This window comes from Oncorhynchus kisutch, linkage group LG8, assembly GCF_002021735.2.
Source record: "Oncorhynchus kisutch isolate 150728-3 linkage group LG8, Okis_V2, whole genome shotgun sequence".
NCBI lineage: Eukaryota > Metazoa > Chordata > Actinopteri > Salmoniformes > Salmonidae > Oncorhynchus > Oncorhynchus kisutch.
In genome coordinates this window covers 54,073,932-54,093,769 of record NC_034181.2, presented here as the reverse complement: position 1 = coordinate 54,093,769, position 19,838 = coordinate 54,073,932, and positions in this window count along the sequence as shown.

Genomic DNA, 19,838 nt, shown 5'->3' with positions numbered 1-19,838 from the left:
GCTCCTTGAAAGCGGCAGCTCTAGCCTTTAGCTTCGTGCGGATGTTGCCTGTAATCCATGGCTTCTGGTTGGGAAATGTATATACGGTCACTGTGGAGACAACGTCATCGATGCACTTATTGATGAAGCCGGTGACGGAAGTTATATACTCCTCAATGCCATTGGATGAATCCCAAAACATATTCCAGTCTCTGCTAGCAAAACAGTCCTGTTGCATAGCATCTGCGCAATCTGACCAATTCCGTATTGAGCGAGTCACTGGTTCTTCCTGCTTTAGTTTTTTGGCTTGTAAGCAGGAATCAGGAGGATAGAATCATGATCAGATTTGTCAAATGAAGGGCGAGTGAGAGCTTTGTATGCTTCTCGGGGTGTGGAGTAAAGTTGATCTAGAGCTTTTTTCCTTGTCATGCTGGTAGAAATTAGGTAAAATGGATGTAAGATTGCCTGCATTAAAGTCCCTGGCCACTAGGAGCATTGCTTTTGGATTTTCTTGTTTGCTTATGGCCTTATACAGCTCGTTGAGTGCGATCTTAGTTCCAGCATCGGTTTGTGGCGGTAAATAGATGGCTACAAATAATATAGATGAGAACTCTCTTGGTATTGCGGTCTACAGCTTATCATGAGGTATTTTACATCAGGCGAGCAATGTAGGCGAGCAGTATAGGTTAGGAGCCCGTAAAACAGCAGCCATCACCTCCTGCGCCATTATAGGGTCTCTATACCTCTGCATCAGGGCCTTCTCCATTTTTTCTTATGTCGCTGATGGGTTGAAATGTTTGGTGAAAAACATTTTTTTAAGAGATCCTATGGAAATAATGATGCCACCAATAAATAAATAAATACATATATATATATATAATACATATTTTCACAAGATGTTTGTGTGTGTGTGTGTGTGTTTGTGTGTGTGTGCTCTTGTGTGTGCATGCATGCACATGTTTGTGGAGCAGGCCCTGATGCATTTGTGTGCGTAACACTGGGTCACTTGATTAAACCAGAGGGCTTGATTAAACCAGAGGTTGGTCCCTACTTCATGGTGTTGACTACCATCTCTCCTCACACACACACACACACACACACACACACACACACACACACACACACACACACACACACACACACACACACACACACACACACACACACACACACACACACACACACACACACACACACACACACACACACACACACACACACATCTATCTATCTCATCACTCTTGAACAACAAAAGTACTGACCCAGCCAGCTCTGTGACAGATGGGGCTTCCCCCCTCTCCCTCTCCTCTCCTCTCTTCCCCCTCCCCCCATTCTCCCAGTCCTCCCCCACCTCGGTGGCTAACAAAGGAAGGGGCCTCAGATGCACCCTCACAAGAGAGCTTTCACTCAAACCACTTCCTGTTAATTATTTGTGACCCCTCCCCCGACCCATATCTATGAGAGGGATCCATCATGTGCTTTCTCTTAAATGTATGTTACGGCGCAGTATGTCCTCACTGAGGACATGATCCCCCGTGTTTTGATCCCTTATGGATGGATACATGATTTGACACAACACGGGTCCATGCCAACAGGATGGATAGGGGATATTCAGCCACACTTGGAGGACAATGGATATTGAAGGCAAAAATCCACCCTTTTTAGGCATTACATACACTGTCCGTATTAGAACATACAGCCATCATCAGCAACAATCATAATACACCTTGAATGGACTGAAAGCTTGAGGTAGAAGGCGACATCATACTTTCACTGTGTCGGACAACACCAAGCAACACTTTCGCCATGGGGGTCATTGTTAGTATGATTCCACTCCACAGATTGCTCTGGCAATTGTCACATATAGACTTCATTGGGAGGAAGAACGTTTAACATGCTTTGCACATTTGTATGACACTTTTTTTTGTGAAAAACATGATGAAATTGACCATCTTAAGGCCTTTTCAGAACTGTAAGACCCTATGATCTGTGAACCTTGCATGATACGGACAACATTAAGGTGTTATTATACTCCTTATAGTGTTTTCTCAAATATGGAGTATTTCTAGATTCTGAAAGACACATTTTCACATTCATATATTCAACATTAAATGTATTAGGCTACCCTGGCGGCAGGGTAGCCTAGTGGTTAGAGTGTTAGAGGTTGCAAGTTCAAACCCCCGAGCTGACACGGTACAAATATGTCGTTCTGCCCCTGAACAGGCAGTTAACCAACTGTTCCTAGGCCGTCATTGAAAATAAGAATTTGTTCTTAACTGACTTGCCTAGTTAAATAAAGGTAAAATAAATAAAATAAAATGTATATCTCAAACAACCTTTATTTATTTAGCTTATTTGTAGAGATATTGTTTGTAACAATATATTCTTCAAACGCGTCAGAGTGTGCTCTGATACTTTTAATGACATGACCCATTTTATACATAGAAATGTACATTATAGGTCACTAACCAATCACAACCCTTCTATAGGATTGCACATTCAGCATGTCACTAGAAGAGGGAGTTTCCCATTCACAATGGTTGTGGTGCTCATAAAATGTACCATACCTACAGAATGAGCAGAGAGCCCACTCTGTAAATGTTATGTATTTATAGATTTTTTTTTTTTTTTACAAAGAATGTGTCTTAAAAATGAACAAAATCCAAAAGTTGTTTTGAGATATTCACATTTTTTTTATGTAAAAAAAATTTAATGTGAAGTTTTTTATTTCAGAATCAATACACAATCCATATTTTATTTAGAGCACACTATTCAGAGTATAATTACACCAAGATGTTGTCTGTAATCATGAACGGTTAACAGATCTACAGGAGGTATGTATAAGTCTAAAAAGGGCAAAGAAATTGACACTTTCATCAGGATTTTCTTAAAAATTGTTTGTGATAATTCCCCCCAATTAAGTTTCTACGTGAGAAACGCTAAAACAATCTGAGATACCAAAAATATTTTTCACTCCCGCTGGTGTGGAATCGCCTGGAAGGCTCTGCCACTAAATATCTCCAAGGGGATGTTTGTATCCATAATCATATTGGATTCCAGGTGTCTAATCTGTTCAAATGCTGGAATTACATTTGTAGACAACCCCTCTGAAATACACTGCACCAATCAAATGTATTGTCATATGCCTACAGTACACTCTTAAACATTTACAGGGTTATTTGTTTTGTCCCTACAGGAGAACCCTTTTTGGTTCCATGTGTGTTACGGGTGGTGAAAATGCTTCTACTGACTAACCTGGTTTCCGAGTATTTAATATTATTCTGTATGAAAATTTGAAACTTATTTTCGTATGATATGGTATGTATTAATTTGTGGATGTCCATCACTCATTTCGTATGATATCTTACGAATTACAATATGTTACAAATGAGCAAAACATAGTAAATGTTACAAAGTTGCAAAACATATGATATGTTAGGAATTCTAGCTAGGTGGCTAGGTGGCTAACATTAGCTAGGCTAGATGTTAGGGTTAGGGGTTAGGGTTAAGTTTAGGAGTTAGGTTAAAGGGCCAAGGTTAGGGTTAGGGGAGGGGTTAGCTAAAAGGGTTAAGGTTAGTGTTAGGGGAAGGGTTAACTAACATGCTAGTAGTTGAAAAGTAGCTAAAAAGTATTAAGTGCTGTAGTTAAAAAGTTTCTAATTAGCTCAAGTTGTCCGTGATGAGATTCAAACTCTAACATATCATACTAATTTGAGTGTCCCGAATTTTCTTTACCATGTTACGTCTAGTCTATTAGACCAGGCTGTACTGAACATTTTAGTGGTGAAAGGGTTCCAATAACAAAAAATAGGACATTTTCAGAGGATTTCCTTAGAGGACTATTGAATAACCAGTTATGGTTCTAGGTAGCACCTTCTTTTCTAAGAGTGTACATGTATGTCATTTATTGTGGATACTAAATTACACAGTACTGTTGGCTGTATATACATGTAGTCTACACAGAACCCACACTTGCTCTTTTGAAGGCTTAAGCCCTGATGTTTTTGTCAAACAGATTGTGACAAATGATGTTGTACAAAGTGCTATGAAGTCCAAATAAAGGTGATGTATTGATTTGAGTGAGAGAAAAAAAGTTTTATCAGAGCATGGTCCAACCAGTGAGAGATCACAGGTGCTGAGGAACACTGTTAGCTGAGACTAATTGCTGTAGACAGCAAAGAGCATGCTTGTTTTTTCTCTAGCTGTCACACTCTAGCAAAACACACTGACCCCCTGCTTGACCCCCTCGCCTCGCTCTCTCTCTCTTCACCTCCCCCTCTCTCCATCTCTCCACACATTAAGCTCTCCTTTCCTCTCCCACCACCCCTTCTCCCCTCCCCTCTCGCTTTCTCCCAACATCTTTCTTCCTCCGCTCCCCATCACCTCTCCATCTCGCTACATCTCCCCCTCGACTTCTCCCCTCCAGCCCTTCATCTCTTAATTTCTCGACATCCCTCCATCTTTCGACCTCTCCCCTCCACCCTTCCATCTCTCTCTCTCTATCCCTTCACCTCTCTACATCCCTCCGTCCCACGACCTCTCCCGTGCATCTCTGTCTCTCCATCCCTTCATCTCTGTCCCTCGATCCCTTCCTCCCATTCTCTCCCTCACTCCTTCTCTCTCTCTCTCTCTCTCTCCATTTCTCTCCCTCGATCAATTCCTCGCTCCCCTCCCCTCCCTCTCTTCCTCCGCTCCCTACCCTCCATCTCTGTCCTTCCACCCCACGTCACCCACACTTAATGATTAGTGTGTGAACAAGCCATTAGCACCAGAGGCAATTTAGTGAGTCTTCCAGCCATCACGTCAGAGCCAAACTCCCACAGGCTACAGCACCCCCAGACATCTTTTAGTTATTGCTACAGTCTTAGAAAAAAGGGTTCCAAAAGGGTTCTTCAGTTATCCCCATAGGAGAACCCTTTTTGATTCCAGGTAGAACCCTTTTTTGATTCCATGTCAAACCCTCTGTGGTAAGGTTCTACATGGAACCCAAAATAATTATACCTGGAACCAAAAGGGTTCTATCTGGAACCAAAAAGGGTTCTTCAAAAGGATCTTCTATGGGGACAGCCGAAGAACCCGTTTAGGTTCTAGATAGCACCTTATGTTTTTTCGAAGAGTGTACACATGAGCAGCAACAGACTTTTTTACTGAGCAAGAGCTAAGGATTTATCAACCGCAGTCAAAAATAGAATATTGCTTTAAAAACCACTGTGACTGCCTATGACAGAATGAAGTCTGACACATTTTAGATAGTACACAACACTTTGAGTGTGGGTGATAGTTCCATGTTTACTCTAGAAAGTTCTGCGGCAATTCCCTGTATTTAAAATGTATCTTGTGACTGATCATAGCAGAGACATGAACACATGAATGACAGTTTAGAGTCACGGTATGCACACACAGTATAAGATAGAGCAGAAACATCAGTTCCAGCCTCTGACATTTAGAGGCATCTAGTGCTAGTGGAGGCTTAGCCTGCAGTCTATTTCTGCATTAGTCAGCTCTATTGTGGCTGTCAGGCCAACATAAGCTACAGTGACATATTTCAAGCCGGAACTATAGGCCTAATGGAGAAAATATCTCCCCACAATTTTACACGACAAATAACAAAACACAGTACAACACAGCACATTACAGAACAGCACAGCACAACACAACACAGTACTGCACAACAAATCACAGCACAGCACAGCACAGCACAGCACTGCACCACACAACAAAGCACATCATAGCATAGCATAGCAAAGCACAACACAACACAGAACACCACAACATAGCGCAACAAGATTCAAAACAACACACCGCAACACAACTCAACTCAACACAAATAAAGACAGGGGTTAAGTGAACCAGGCTCCCCCAATGAGAGAATTTCCCCACCAAAACACCTGCTAACATTGCAGTTATTAGGACAAGGACAGAACATGGTATCAGCACTCACCTCTCTGATAGGAATACCAGAGTACCACCTCTTTGGCTGACCTATTTCTTTTATCTGGACCCATATTCATAAAGCATCCCAATGCTGATCCAGGATTAGGTCGCTCCTGTTCATGTAATCACATTCATTATGATCTAAAAAGTAAAACTGATCCTACATCAGCACTCCTACTCCATGATGCTTTATGATTATGAATATGGGCCCGTGTCAGTTTGCACTGTTCGGTAAAACACAGACATAGTGCGTCTTTACCCACTTTAACCAACATAGTCCACTCAGCAACAGTCGTCGCTGTTTTCCTGGGAGTCCTGGGAAACATCAAAACATTTAAACAAACACACACACATAATCCAACCATGTTGTAATATTATTGTCACAATGTTGTTATGCGTCCCAGGTGTCCATCCCTACGAGGAACCAGCCTATTAAGTTAATACAAGGAAATAAAATAATAAAATAATGGAAAACCCTCTCTGCTCTTAATGTTTCCCCCAGTCTCTCCTGTTAAACTGTACACAAGACTGTTGAGCTCTCTCTCTCTCTCTCTCTCTCTCTCTCCCTCTCTCTCTTTCTCCCTCGATCTCTTTCTCTCGTTGACGGACCGTCTTTCTCTCGTAACGCTCTTTCTATTTCTGTCTGTCTCTCCTCTTTCATCTCCTTCAACTCGTTTCCCCGAGGCAGGTTGTTACATATCATCACTTACCAGCCTAAAAAACGGACAACGTGATTTTCAGAGTTACCTAAGTCTGTTGGGAAACTCAAAGCACTCAAAGACCCTTATTCAATCAAACACAATAACCAGACATTTTCAAGACAAGGTAGACCAACATTCTCCTGTACTGCGGCAGGTAGCCTAGTGGTTAGAGCGTTGCATGATCAAATCCCTGAGCTGACAAGGTAAAACTCTGTCGTTCTGCCCCTGAACAAGGTAGTTAACCCGCTGTTCCTAGGCTGTCATTCAAAATAAGAATTTGTTCTTAACTGACTTGCCTAGTTAAATAAAGGGGGAAAAAACTGCAAGGAACCGTGTTTGAGTTGATATCAAGTCCGGTTTCTCTTTGTGTAATGATTCTCGTTGGTGGAAGGGTGGGGGACCAAAATGCAGCGTGGTAAGTGTTCGTCATATTTTAATTGAAAAACTGAACACTACACAAAATAACAACGAAGATAAAACAAAACAGTTCTGCCAGGTGAACAGACACTAAACAGAAATTAAACACCCACAACCAAAATGGGGAAAACAGGCTACCAAAGTATGATTCTCAATCAGAGACAACGAACGACACCTGCCAAACACATAGAAATATAACAACATAGAAAAAATAACATAGACTACCCACCCCAACTCACGCCCTGACCAAGCTAACACAAAGACATAAAAAAGGAACTAAGGTCAGAATGTGACACTTTGCTCTCGGACACAGTAAGTGTTGTTTTATTGTTTTGTCTTAACCTCAAATGGGCCAGCTCAAGAAAATCTGCTCTTGACAGTGAACGGTGAAGACACATCTGTTATATGGTGATGAGAGAACACATTCACCAAACCACTCATTTGAATCACAGACAGACCTTGAAAGGGCATCATGATAACAGCATGTGCTAAGCAGTGCAAATCAGGTATTCATTCCTTCAGTGGTGCTGCTGATCCAATTGTTGTTTACATAGGCTTACTTATATGTACAGTTTACAGGGTTCAGTGGGTGTCTTTGTTTAGCTGGTGGTCTCAGGGGAATAGATTAGCATCCTAACAAGTGTGTGTGTGTGTGTGTGTGTGTGTGTGTGTGTGTGTGTGTGTGTGTGTGTGTGTGTGTGTGTGTGTGTGTGTGTGTGTGTGTGTGTGTGTCTGTCTGTGCATACAAAAGGAGGGTAGGGAAGATATAAGAGCTACTTAAGCACAATGACACAGGAGAAGGTAGAGCCCTTTTGGTACATGGAAAACAAAACTTGTACCTGGAACCAAAAAGGGTTTTCCTATGGGGACAGCCGAAGAACCCTTTTAGGTTCTAGATAGCACCTTTTTTTTAAGAGTGTAGGTCATCCTGTGTGTTTCCCCAGTATCCGTCAACCCAAGAAGCTTTGCTCCAAAACAATAACAGCTGCCATGTCACACATCCAACCTCCTCATGGACACATCCACACATCACAGATCACACATGTGTATGTGTTTGTGTATGTGTGTGTGTGTGTGTGTTTGCGTGCGTGCGTGAGTGAGCATGTAAGTGCGTGTGCACATATTTGTGTGTGTGTTCAGAACAGTAGCATATGGCTATGCCGATGCCTAGGGGATACACACAGGAGTATGCTGCTGCCGAGTCTTGTCTAGTTAACAGTCTAACACATATACAGAGGTTCTATCTGCTTGGGGAAAACCAACAATACACAGTCTGGTCTCTTAGGTCCACCTGATTCTGCTTTTCTACTCCACACAGCACTTCATTGATGAGTTGGAAGTTATCGATCTGCCAGAAAATGCACTACTCACCTTGCTAACCAAGTCTAATCATTTACTGCTGAGAAGGTAGACTGTTGGAGAGAACTGTTGGAGAGACTACAATACCATCTACTAGGAGTGAACTGGAGTTTCTCACTTCTGCTTAGATCAAATATACTTACAGTACTGTGTACTGTGTACAGTAACCAGGTGTCTCTTAAAAATGGAGTTTATCTCAATGAGACTAGCTAACCTGAATAAAGGAGTTCTGACCTAGGATCAGTGTTGCAGTTTAGATTATAATGAACGAAACTGGGGGGGGGGGGGGGGGGATTGTAGATCAGCACTCATAGATTCTTCATGAATATGGGCCAAAAGAGACTGAACGAGGGAACGCAAGCCAAGAAGGGAAAAGCAAGTGTTTCCTTGTTATCACTTGGTGGGCTGTCATGTAAACAATAGCTGTTTAAGGCACAAATTGTTAGCTGTCAAGCAGAGAATGTAGTCGTAAGTCTTTCTGCAGTGCATTGGTAATTACACAGTGCTAATGGAGAATGCTGCATTGCAAAGATACTCAGACCAGATGACCGCAATTACATTTACAACACACAAAAATTACAAATCACGTATTACGACATTGGGCTGATTTCTCTTCTCCTCTTGCTGTTCTTTTCCCCTTCTTTGTCTGCGTCTGTCAGTGGGTTGTATGCAACCTCCTCCCTTCCCCCTTCTGTCTATGTGCATTAGAATTCAGACAATTCACACAATTGTTTTGAAAAGAGACTGGTGGTTGGTTACCTGTGTCCCTGTGTCGTGTCCTACAGGGTATGTTGGGGTGATTCTTGTGTGTGTGTGTGTGTGTGTGTGTGTGTGTTTGTGTGTGTGTGTGTGTGTGAGCGAGAGCGAGTGAGCGAGAGAGCGAGAGAGTGTGTGTGCACGTGAGTACTTCAACCATGATTGGCATGTCAGAGAGAACACAGAATTGCAAACACACCTGTCTGTATACCTTGTCCAGTCTCTCCACGTCTTTCTGCCTAACACCGTAGGCTCGGCCCTGATTTATGTTTTCTCTGTTACCTGGATCTGCATGGCAAATGGTCCAGGAACACAAGGAAAGCACAAAGAACTAGTCAGCCCTTCCCCCTCTGAGAGTCTAACATGTATCTCTCTGTTACAGACCTCAGACTGTCGTTCCACTTCATGATTGTGTCCCACTTGTTGTTGATTCTTCACAAAAAAATACAGTTTTATATCTTTATGTTTGAAGCCTGAAATGTGGCAAAAGGTCGCAAAGTTCAAGGGGGCCGAATACTTTCGCAAGGCACTGTACTCTACGCTCCCTTATTAATACGTTTGGAATAAAGTATATCCTGATTGGTGATTGACATGGTCTCTCCTCATTATTGATTAGAATTTACACGACACCATCCAGAAGGACAACCATCTCTGCAGCATTCCACACATCAGGCCTTTATGGTAGAGTGGCCAGACGGAAGCCACTCATCAGTAAAGGGCACATGACAGCCCACTTGGAGTTTGCTAAAACGCACACAAAATGACTCTCAGACCATGAGAAACAAGATTCTCTGCTCTGATGAACCCCAGATTGAACATTTTGGCCTAAATGACAAGTGTCACAACAACCTGGCACAGTCCCTACGGTTAAGCATGGTGGAGGCAGCATCATGCTGTGGGGATGTTTTTCAGCGGCCCATGCTGAACAAATCAAAGTACAGAGAGATACTTGATGAAAACCTGCTCCAGAGCCTCAGGACCTCAGACTGGGGCAAAGGTTCACTTTCACACAGGACATCAACCATAAGCACACAGCCAAGACAATGCAGGAGTGGCTTCGGAACAAGTCTCTTGAGTGCCAGAGCCCGATCGAACATCTCTGGAGAGACCTGAAAATATCTGTGCAGCGACGCTCCCCATCCAACCTGACAGAGCTTTAGAGGATCTGCAGAGAAGAATGGGAGAAACTCCCAAATACAGATGTGCCAAGCTTGTATTGTCATACCCAAGAAGACTAGAGGCTATAGTCGCTGCCAAAGGTGCTTCAACAAAGTACTGAGTAAAGTGTCTGAATACTTATTTTATATGTGATATTTAAGTTTTTTTATACATACAGTATATACACTACCGGTCAAAAGTTTTAGAACACCTACTCATTCAAGGGTTTTTCTTTATTTGTACTATTCTCTACATTGTAGAATAATAGTAAAGACATCAAAACAATGAAATAACATATGGAACCATGTAGTAACCAAAAAAGTGTTATATTTGAGATTCTGATGACAGCTTTGCACACTCTTGGCATTCTCTCAACCAGCTTCACCTGGAATGCATTTCCAACGGTCGTGAAGGAGTTCCCACATATGCTGAGCACTTGTTGGCTGCTTTTCCTTCACTCTGCGGTCCAACTCATCCCAAACCATCTCAATTTGGTTGGGGTCGGGTGATTGTGGAGGCCAGGTCACCTGATGCAGCACTCCATCACTCTCCTTCTTGGTCAAATAGCACTTACACTGCCTGGAGGTGTGTTGGGTCATTGTCCTGTTGAAAAACAAATGATAGTCCCACAAAGCCCAAATCAGATGGGATGGCATATTGCTGCAGAATGCTGTGGTAGCCATGCTGGAACTTCTTCGGGATCAGTGTCCCATCACAGGACGGTTGAGCTAATGTAGGCTAATGCGATTAGCATTAGGTTGAAGTAACAAGAACATTTCCGAGGGCATAGACATGTCTGATATTGGCAGAAAGCTTAAATTCTTGTTAATCTAACTGCACTGTCCAATTTATAGTAGCTATTACAGTGAAATGATAACATGCTATTGTTTGAGGAAAGTGCACAGTTTTGAACATGAAAAGTTATTAATAAACAAATTAGGCACATTTGGGCAGTCTTGATACTACATTTTGAACAGAAATACAATGGTTCATGGGATCAGTCGAAAACTTTGCACGTACACTGCTGCCATCTAGTTGCCAAAATCTAACTTGCAGCTGGGCTGAGAAAATATATTATGGCCTTTCTCTTACATTTCAAAGATGATGGTACAAAAAAAAAACAAAAGAACAGTTGTTTTTTCTTTGTATTATCTTTTACTAGATCTATTGTGTTATATTCTCTTACATTCCTTTTACATTTCCACAAACTTCAAAGTGTTTCCTTTCAAATGGTACCAAGAATATGCATATCATTGCTTCAGGGCCTGAGTTACAGGCAGTTAGATATGGGTATGTCAATCTAGGCAAAAAAATTAAAACAGGGGCGGATCCAGCACTGCGGTGCAGTGCCTTAGCCAATCCCCGTGTCTTTGTGAGACGCGGTGTGGGTGAACGGATGATCTTTGCATGTGTATTTCCTACCGTAAATCTTGGAGGAGGGGGTGTTATGGTGTGGGGGTGCTTTGCTGCTGACGCTGTCTGAGATTTGTTTAGAATTCAAGGAACACCTCAAGGCACACCTCTTAAGGATCCACCCCTGTTTTTACATTTTCGCCTAGAGTGACATACCCAAACCTACCTGCCTGTAACTCAGGCCGTGAAGCAAGGATCAAAGCACCCCCACACCATAACACCCCCTCCTCCATGCTTTAAGGTAGGAAATACACATGCAGAGATCATCCGTTCACCCACACCGCGTCTCACAAAGACACAGGGGTTGGCTAAGGCACTGCATCGCAGTGCTAGCTGTTCCACTACAGATTCTGGGTTTGAGACCAGGCTCTGTAATAGCCGGCCGTGACCAGGAGACCCATGGGGCGGCGCACAATTGGCCCAGCGTTGTCTGGGTTAGGGTAGGGTTTGGCCAGCATGGATATCCTTGTCCCATTGCGCACTCACGACTCCTGTGGCTGGCCGGGCACAGTGCACGCTGACACGGTCGCCAGATGTACGGTGTTTCCTCTGACACATTGGTGCAGCTGGCTTCCGGGTTAACTGGGCATTGTGTCAAGAAGCAGTGCGGCTAGGTTGGGTTGCGTTTCAGAGGACGAACGGCTCTTGACCTTCGCCTCTCCCGAGTCCGTATGGAGTTGCAGCGATAAGACAAGACTGTAACTACCAATTGGACACCACAAATGTTGGGAGAAAAAGGGCTAAAAAAATTAAGAAATAAAACAAATGAAAATGAGATGGCGTTTGGAACCAAAAATCTCCAATTTGGACTCCAGACCAAAGTACAAATTTTCACTAATCTCGTGTTTCTTGGCCCAAGCAAGTCTCTTCTTATTATTGGTGTCCTTTAGTAGTTATTTCTTTGCAGCATTTCGACCTTGAAGGCCTGATTCACACAGTCTCCTCTGAACAGTTGATGTTGAGATGTGTCTGTTACTTGAACTCTGTGAAGCATTTATTTCGGCTGCAATTTCTGAGGCTGATAACTCTAATAAACGTATAGTTTTGATGTCTTCACTTAATATTCTACAATGTAGAACAAAGAAGAACATTTTCAATGAGTAGGTGTTCTAAAACTTTTGACCGGAAATGTATATAGCATTGAATATAGCAATTTAGATACATTTGCAAACATTGATCAAAACCTGTTTTTGCTTTGTCATTATGGGGTATTGTGTGTAGATTGACAATTTAATCATTTTTTAGAATAAGGCTGTAAAGTAACGAAATATGGAAAAAGTCAAGTGGTCTTAATACTTTCCGAAGGCACTGTAAATTGATGTATTATTTCTGTAGTTACTTGTATCTGTACAGGGTGAACTCTGAATTACTCTATGAAAAGGGTTTTTATTGTCTTCTTATGAATTCTGTCTTTTTGGTCTCACCCCTCACACAACATACTGTGACACCCTGTGGAGGTTGAGCCTTTTTTTTATTTCCCTTTTATTTGAACAGGGAGACATATTGAGACTTAGGTCTCATTCACAAGCATGGCCTGGGAACAACAGTCACATCAGCACACACACAGTTATACACAAAATCCACCAAAATATACATACAATATACACATTAATCATTGCATTCAAATAAAACAAACACATTCATCAAATTCAAAAATCATGAACCAATTTCCTAAATTGATCCAGGGACACCAAATCATCCCAATGAAGTGCCACCTGGAGACCTGTTTGCCACCTGGAGACCTATTCCACACATGAGGTGCCTGTTGTGAAAAAGCAGATCTCTTGAACTCTGTGGTTCCCAAGGGAGACGTCATTGTTAACCAACCCCGTGACCTTGTATTATAACCTGAAATTCTACAGTTCACCAAAGATATGTTGAAAGCCTGTGGTGTGGAGTAGGGCTTTAGAAACAAAAAGAGAGTAATCGAGTGATCTACATGTCTTTGAAGAGATCCAGACAACTTTTGGTAAAGGATGCAGTGATGAGTATTAAAACGGTCAGATGTATTAAACGAAGGGCGTTATGAGAAACAGAATCAAGGGATTTTAGAGTAGAGTCAGTTGCACTTCGGTAGAGGGTATCAAATAGTCAAGAACAGGTAGAAAAGTTGATTCTACAATTCACTTCCTGCTCGCCAGAGAAAAACAAGTGTTTATTTCTATATAAGAAACCCACTTTACATTTAAGCTTCTTAACAAGCTCAAGTTTCTGAAACGGTAGATCATTGACGCAGTGACTTCTTCAATTACAGAACCATTCAAGGAGTGAAGATGTCACCCAACTGAGATATTTCTACGAGACCTTGAAAACAGCATGTATTTAATTTAGCCTGTTTTGAGTAAAAGCTTCAAATTCGCACTGACTTCCTGAACAGCTGCAAAATAAGACTGTAGACTTGACAATGCTAAATCAATAGCTGGAGCAATTGCATACATAATAGTAACATCCGCATGCGAATGAATATCACAATTTTGGTGGTAAGGTTACGCTGTAAACTTGGTATCGTTTGATTGGTCAATGATGGTTGGTTTTGGGTTGAGAAGGTTACGCCGTTCATATTTTATAAATGGAATGAAATGCCTTTGTTCTCTCTCTTATCCTGTTTCCAATCCATGGAGGAAATTTGTATGATCAATTCTCATTCCCCAGGCTTCTAGGCCTCTGGCCTAGTTAAGCATTGCTTTGTTCAAGCTTTGTCTTGTAAGTTAACCTTAGGATATACTGTATATGTTAGGAATAATGCCTTGTAATGCTTGTTAATGTGTTGTAACTTAAGCTTTAATGTAACTTTAAGCCTGGTATGTGAATCCATTAGTTTTACAAAGTCATGAAATACACTAGTGTTTAGAATTCCATTCTCAGACATTTGTTCTTTGCCTATTACTGTAACTCAGCTATAATGTTCTTGCATATATTACTATTTATCTTATGGAGTCAGATCATTCAGTTAATAGGCTAATTACATCGTCTTATTAGGAGTCGTTTGTGAGGTATATGTAACATACTGTATATACACATATCAAATATCACTATCCACTACAGCACCTTCCTCACTCCCTAAGGCAAATGGGAAAAACCTCCAGCAAAGCTACTAGAAAACCCTTTGTTAGAGCTTAAACCTGGAATACAAACCTAAACCCTTTAAAACAGTTCACGCCAGCCTTCACAGCATCCCATCAAATCCCCTCACTTGAACCATGGCTCTTTGTTAAAAACCATTGGGGCCTTGACAAGCTGTCCTTCCAGATTGATCGCTAGAAATAGACTGCAATACTGGACGTTTGAAAAGGTCCCCAGAATGTCAATATACGCCTTCCTCGGCACTCAGAAATTAAAATGAAAACAACTGCCTGGCACTGGGATTAAACTTGTGATACTCAGAGCCAAAGCACACTGCTGAAACCACTGGGCGCCCGCCAACCGCGAGAATCCTTGATGGTAATAGGGCATCGTTTTTCATTCTTTTCTTTGAAGAATTCCCAAACCATAGCCCTAACCTTAACTACTGGGAAATAATACCTAAAGCTCACCTTTTGAGTTGTTTCTGTTTTAACGCTGTGACCACACAGGATTAACCCTGTAACGATGCAGAATGTATGTGTACACAAATAGATATTCATTCATAATACGTGGAAACTGTGAGATCTTGTTTTCCGTCCCCACTCTCTTTATCCAAATCTGACTAAGCTGAAAGCTTGGATGGAATATAACCAATGAACAACTGACTACCTGAGGCACTTCCTTCTTTTTTGACAAATTATGGTGATGATTTGTATTTTTCATCCAATGGCGTGGCAGGTGGAAGGCAGCGGGGAATCGCCATTGGCCACTGAGCTCATATTCTCTGTTGTGATTGGTGTAGCCTGGGGCGCCATCTCGGTGAGGGGTTACTAGGCTGTCAGGTAGGGGAGCTGTTAGGTTCTAATTGCTCTCTCTCTCTTGAAATTGGGCTATTTGGTGGCAGGTAATTTCTCTCTGTCACCTATGTGCTGTCGCTCTTAGCCATAACTGCCACTCTAGGTGAGGGGCAGACGATTGAAACTGAACTGATTCCCACTAACATCAAGGGCAAACACAAGGTTACCTGCTGGTCTGCAATGAAGAGAGTCCGTTTTGCCATCCATGAGGCTATAGCATTTAGATAATTGTAGCATGAAGTATGTATGTACTTGGTGATGAAAAGAGTTATGGAGGTTGAAACAGGAGTGCGTAGCTTCAACTAGGGAGTGGATATCTATTGGCTTGGGTTCTACGCTTGTAATTCTAAACATGTACGCAGCCTAAATCATGCATTTGAATCAGTGGAATATTTCTGTGAGCCATTCATGTCTATCCCAAGTCAGGATAAGACCTGGTTTTAACTATCAGCGCAAGCAAGCTGTTGATTTAGACACCACCCCCTCCTTTTCACAAGCACACACACACACACACACACACACACACACACACAAACACACACGCGCCAGCTGGACAGCGCCTGCAGATTCACTCACAGTATATTTATCATCTATCCTGACAGTTAATTACAGTATAAGTCTCTTGCTTTTACTCAATTCCCTGGTTCAATAAGAGCAATGGAAAATGTAATGTCTCCTATTTCGCTACATGTTAGAGCTGAGTGAGTTGTAGGCTACAGATTATACAATAAAAGTTTTTTTTAAAGGTTGATACATTTTGACTTTGGAATCATTTCTTATATTCCATAATATGTTAACTCAGGGTTGTTTTCCAATGTGGTTGAGATAAACTTGCACTCCTCCTACAATGACTTTCACATAGATATCCTATTAAATTAGTATTCTAATTCTTAATTCTACTTGAACTTTCATTTGATTCCTAATTTGTTATCAATGTTTGTCAGTCTATAAGAGGCTGCCCTCCAGTGGTCAAATAAAGGCACTAATGCCCAATCACATTAGGATCTGCAGTTGATTTAATTTTTATGCTAGCCTGTCACTTTTTTAAGACATCTCTCTGTTTTTATGGCTTCCAGTGAAAAGAGGACCCCTTGGGACCAAACCCTGAAGTTGTTCCCACTCAGGGAAAACACCAAAAAGGTGAAGCAAAGTCCATCTGAATTCTGTAAGTCAAAACAAGACACAGAAGAAATAGGGTTAATGTTAAGGTCAAAGGTGAGGGGCTATAGAGTCCTACAGCAACTGTCTACCATCCGTACTATCTCATCTCTTTTTCCTTCTCTATGAGCCTCTGCCTCAGACGGTCAATGGCATCCATGGAAATCCATACCTGCAACATTCTCTCCTGCCCCACATACTCATCTTCTCCTCCATATCCATCTTTCAATATTCTAGTTGTTTCCTCCTCTTCATTATATCATTTTTCTTCCTCCTAACTGCGTTCCTCTCTCTCTCAATGTTCTTGCTGTTTTGCTCAGCTACTGCCGTTCCTCTGTAATCTCCTCCTCTCTTGACAACCCCCACTCCCTCTTCCCCATCTCCCTACTCTCTCTTCCCCATCTCCCCACTCCCTCTTCCCCATCTCCCCATTCCCTCTTCGCCATCTCCCCATTCGCTCTTCCCCATCTCCCCATTCCCCATTCCCTCTTCCCCATCTCCCCATTCCCTCTTCTCCATCTCCCCATTCCCTCTTCCCCATCTCCCCATTCCCTCTTCCCCATCTCCCCATCTCCCCATTCCCTCTTCCCCATCTCCCCATTCCCTCTTCCCCATCTCCCCACTCCCTCTTCCCCATCTCCCCATTCCCTCTTCTCCATCTCCCCATTCCCTCTTCTCCATCTCCCCATTCCCTCTTCTCCATCTCCCCATTCCCTCTTCTCCATCTCCCCATTCCCTCTTCCCCATCTCCCCATTCCCTCTTCTCCATCTCCCCATTCCCTCTTCTCCATCTCCCCATTCCCTCTTCCCCATCTCCCCATTCCCTCTTCTCCATCGCACCTTCTTCTTTTCCATCTCCTCCTCTCTCCTCCCAACCACTAACTCCCTCTTCTCCTCTCCCAACGTCCACTTCCCTCTTCTCCATCTCCACCTCCCTCTTCTACATCTCCCCTGCCATCTTCTCCAACATTTACAGTCCTCTGTTCAGCCATCTCCTCCCTCTTGTGTCTTTCTCCAATGTGCCAAACTTCTAAATGATGTCTTAATGCAAGTTGATTGGTATTGATTGATTCTGTTTCAGAGCCATTTCAATAACTGCCCAATAGAAGGAGTGACACGGTTGTCCTTTCTTTAGTTTCAAATGTGCTCATTCCAGAATGTAAACCATTCAAGTCCAACTGCATTCAATATAATTCCATTCCATATTAATATTAAACTTACAATGAGAGTCCATTCTATTTTGAGTGTGTGATCATTTTGTCTGAGTGAGTTTGTGTGTCTTTGTCTCTATTTGTTTGTTGTGAGTGCTGGGGTTGCTTTGGGTCAGTTGGCTTGGGACACCTGGAGAGTTGCTAATCACCATCAGGGTTTCTGGTGGATCGTATCATACACAACAACGAAGTCTGGAATGTCTGCGTCAGAATGAAAACACTTCCCCCAGATTTAGCCTTGAGGCTGCCCTCTACTGTCAACATTTCACAAATGACAGTTGCGCTCGTTTCCTTATTTGACTGAGTTGAAGTTAAACACAAAATCTTGCTTTCAATTGGTGACTGCCACACTAAAACATTGTCACATCTCAAGAAGTTGGGCCTACATTTGGGAAAGGTTTTTTCATTCACAGAAAAGGGCCTTTAGAAACATCTAACGCACATATGTCAGCTGCTGCATCAAATGGATGTCATGAAAATAATAAGCTACTGTATCTTTTTACAAACAGGTTTCTTATTTTCATGATGGCAAATTACAGTTTGTGTGTTTGTGTTAAAGGGGGGGGGGGGTGTGATTCCGCCTCAGGTTGTTGTCAGTCTATGGTTAAAAATCACTGCCTACTTATACACTACTCTTCTTGGTCTTGCGAAGATAAACTCTGATGCATATAAATAATATTGGTCTATCTGTTAAAACTTCTAATATTCATCTGTTTGCAGACGATACTGTTATCTATGCCATAGCCCCACCTGTAGACCAGGTGTTGTTAGAGCTGCAATCTGACTTTGTTGCCTTAGTTAGTTTAATACTTGTACATATTGTGGGCAAGACTAAATATATGTTGTTCTCTAATTCTCAGAATAAAATCATGAGCTGCCACACACCTAGAAGTATTTTGTGTAGAGGTGCTGACTAACAGCGAATAAACTATTCTCTAATTCTCACAAAAATGTTTCAGATGGACTTACATAGCTATTAATTGACTGGTTCTCCCGTCGATCGGGTTCCCGCCTATAAATATTTGGGCTTTGGATTGATTTAACTTTTAAAACGTGGGCTTATTTTTTTTTTGAAATAGATCTTGCCTCTCCCTAAACAGCAGGAAGCAGATTGTATAGTCAACTTTCCTGACAGTTCTTGACTATAGTGACACAATTTACCAGAATGCAGCAGCCACAACTCTTAAATCTTTGGATGCCGTCTACCACAGCACACTTTGCTCTATCACTGGTGACAGTTGTAATACTCATCACTGCTTGCTGTATCAAAAGGTTGGCTGGTCCTCATTAAATAACCCTAGATCACTTCACTATTCCCTTTTTTGTTTACAAACTCTACTACGCACAAACTTAGCTAACTTTGCTGTTGAAGTATTAAAAACATGACTGACCAAATTCGTTCACAGGGTTGGTTAACTTGAGATTACTCGGAGGTTTTGTTTTACATTGTATTAGTTTTTGTATCGTTGTGATCAGGGCCCCCTTGTGAATAAGACCATGGTCTCAGTCAGGTTCCTCTGAACAAATAAAGAAGAAGAATAAAAAATAGCCTACGACAACTACCTCTGCAGTATCACTCAATTAGTGGGAGAGCACTAGCCTTCTCCCATTTTTTATTTCAGAGTCCCATCTCTTTCATTTGAGGTACAAGTATTCAACTTATATATTTATATTTAGCATCTGACAACGTTTGCACTCTCAAATTTAAATTTGACATCTTTACATACATATAGCCAAACAAACATTAATATGTCTTGTAACAATCAACCTGAACTTTTTCTCTGGTAATAGTAATATTCACACCAAACTACCTCTCTGGATTGGACAACGCA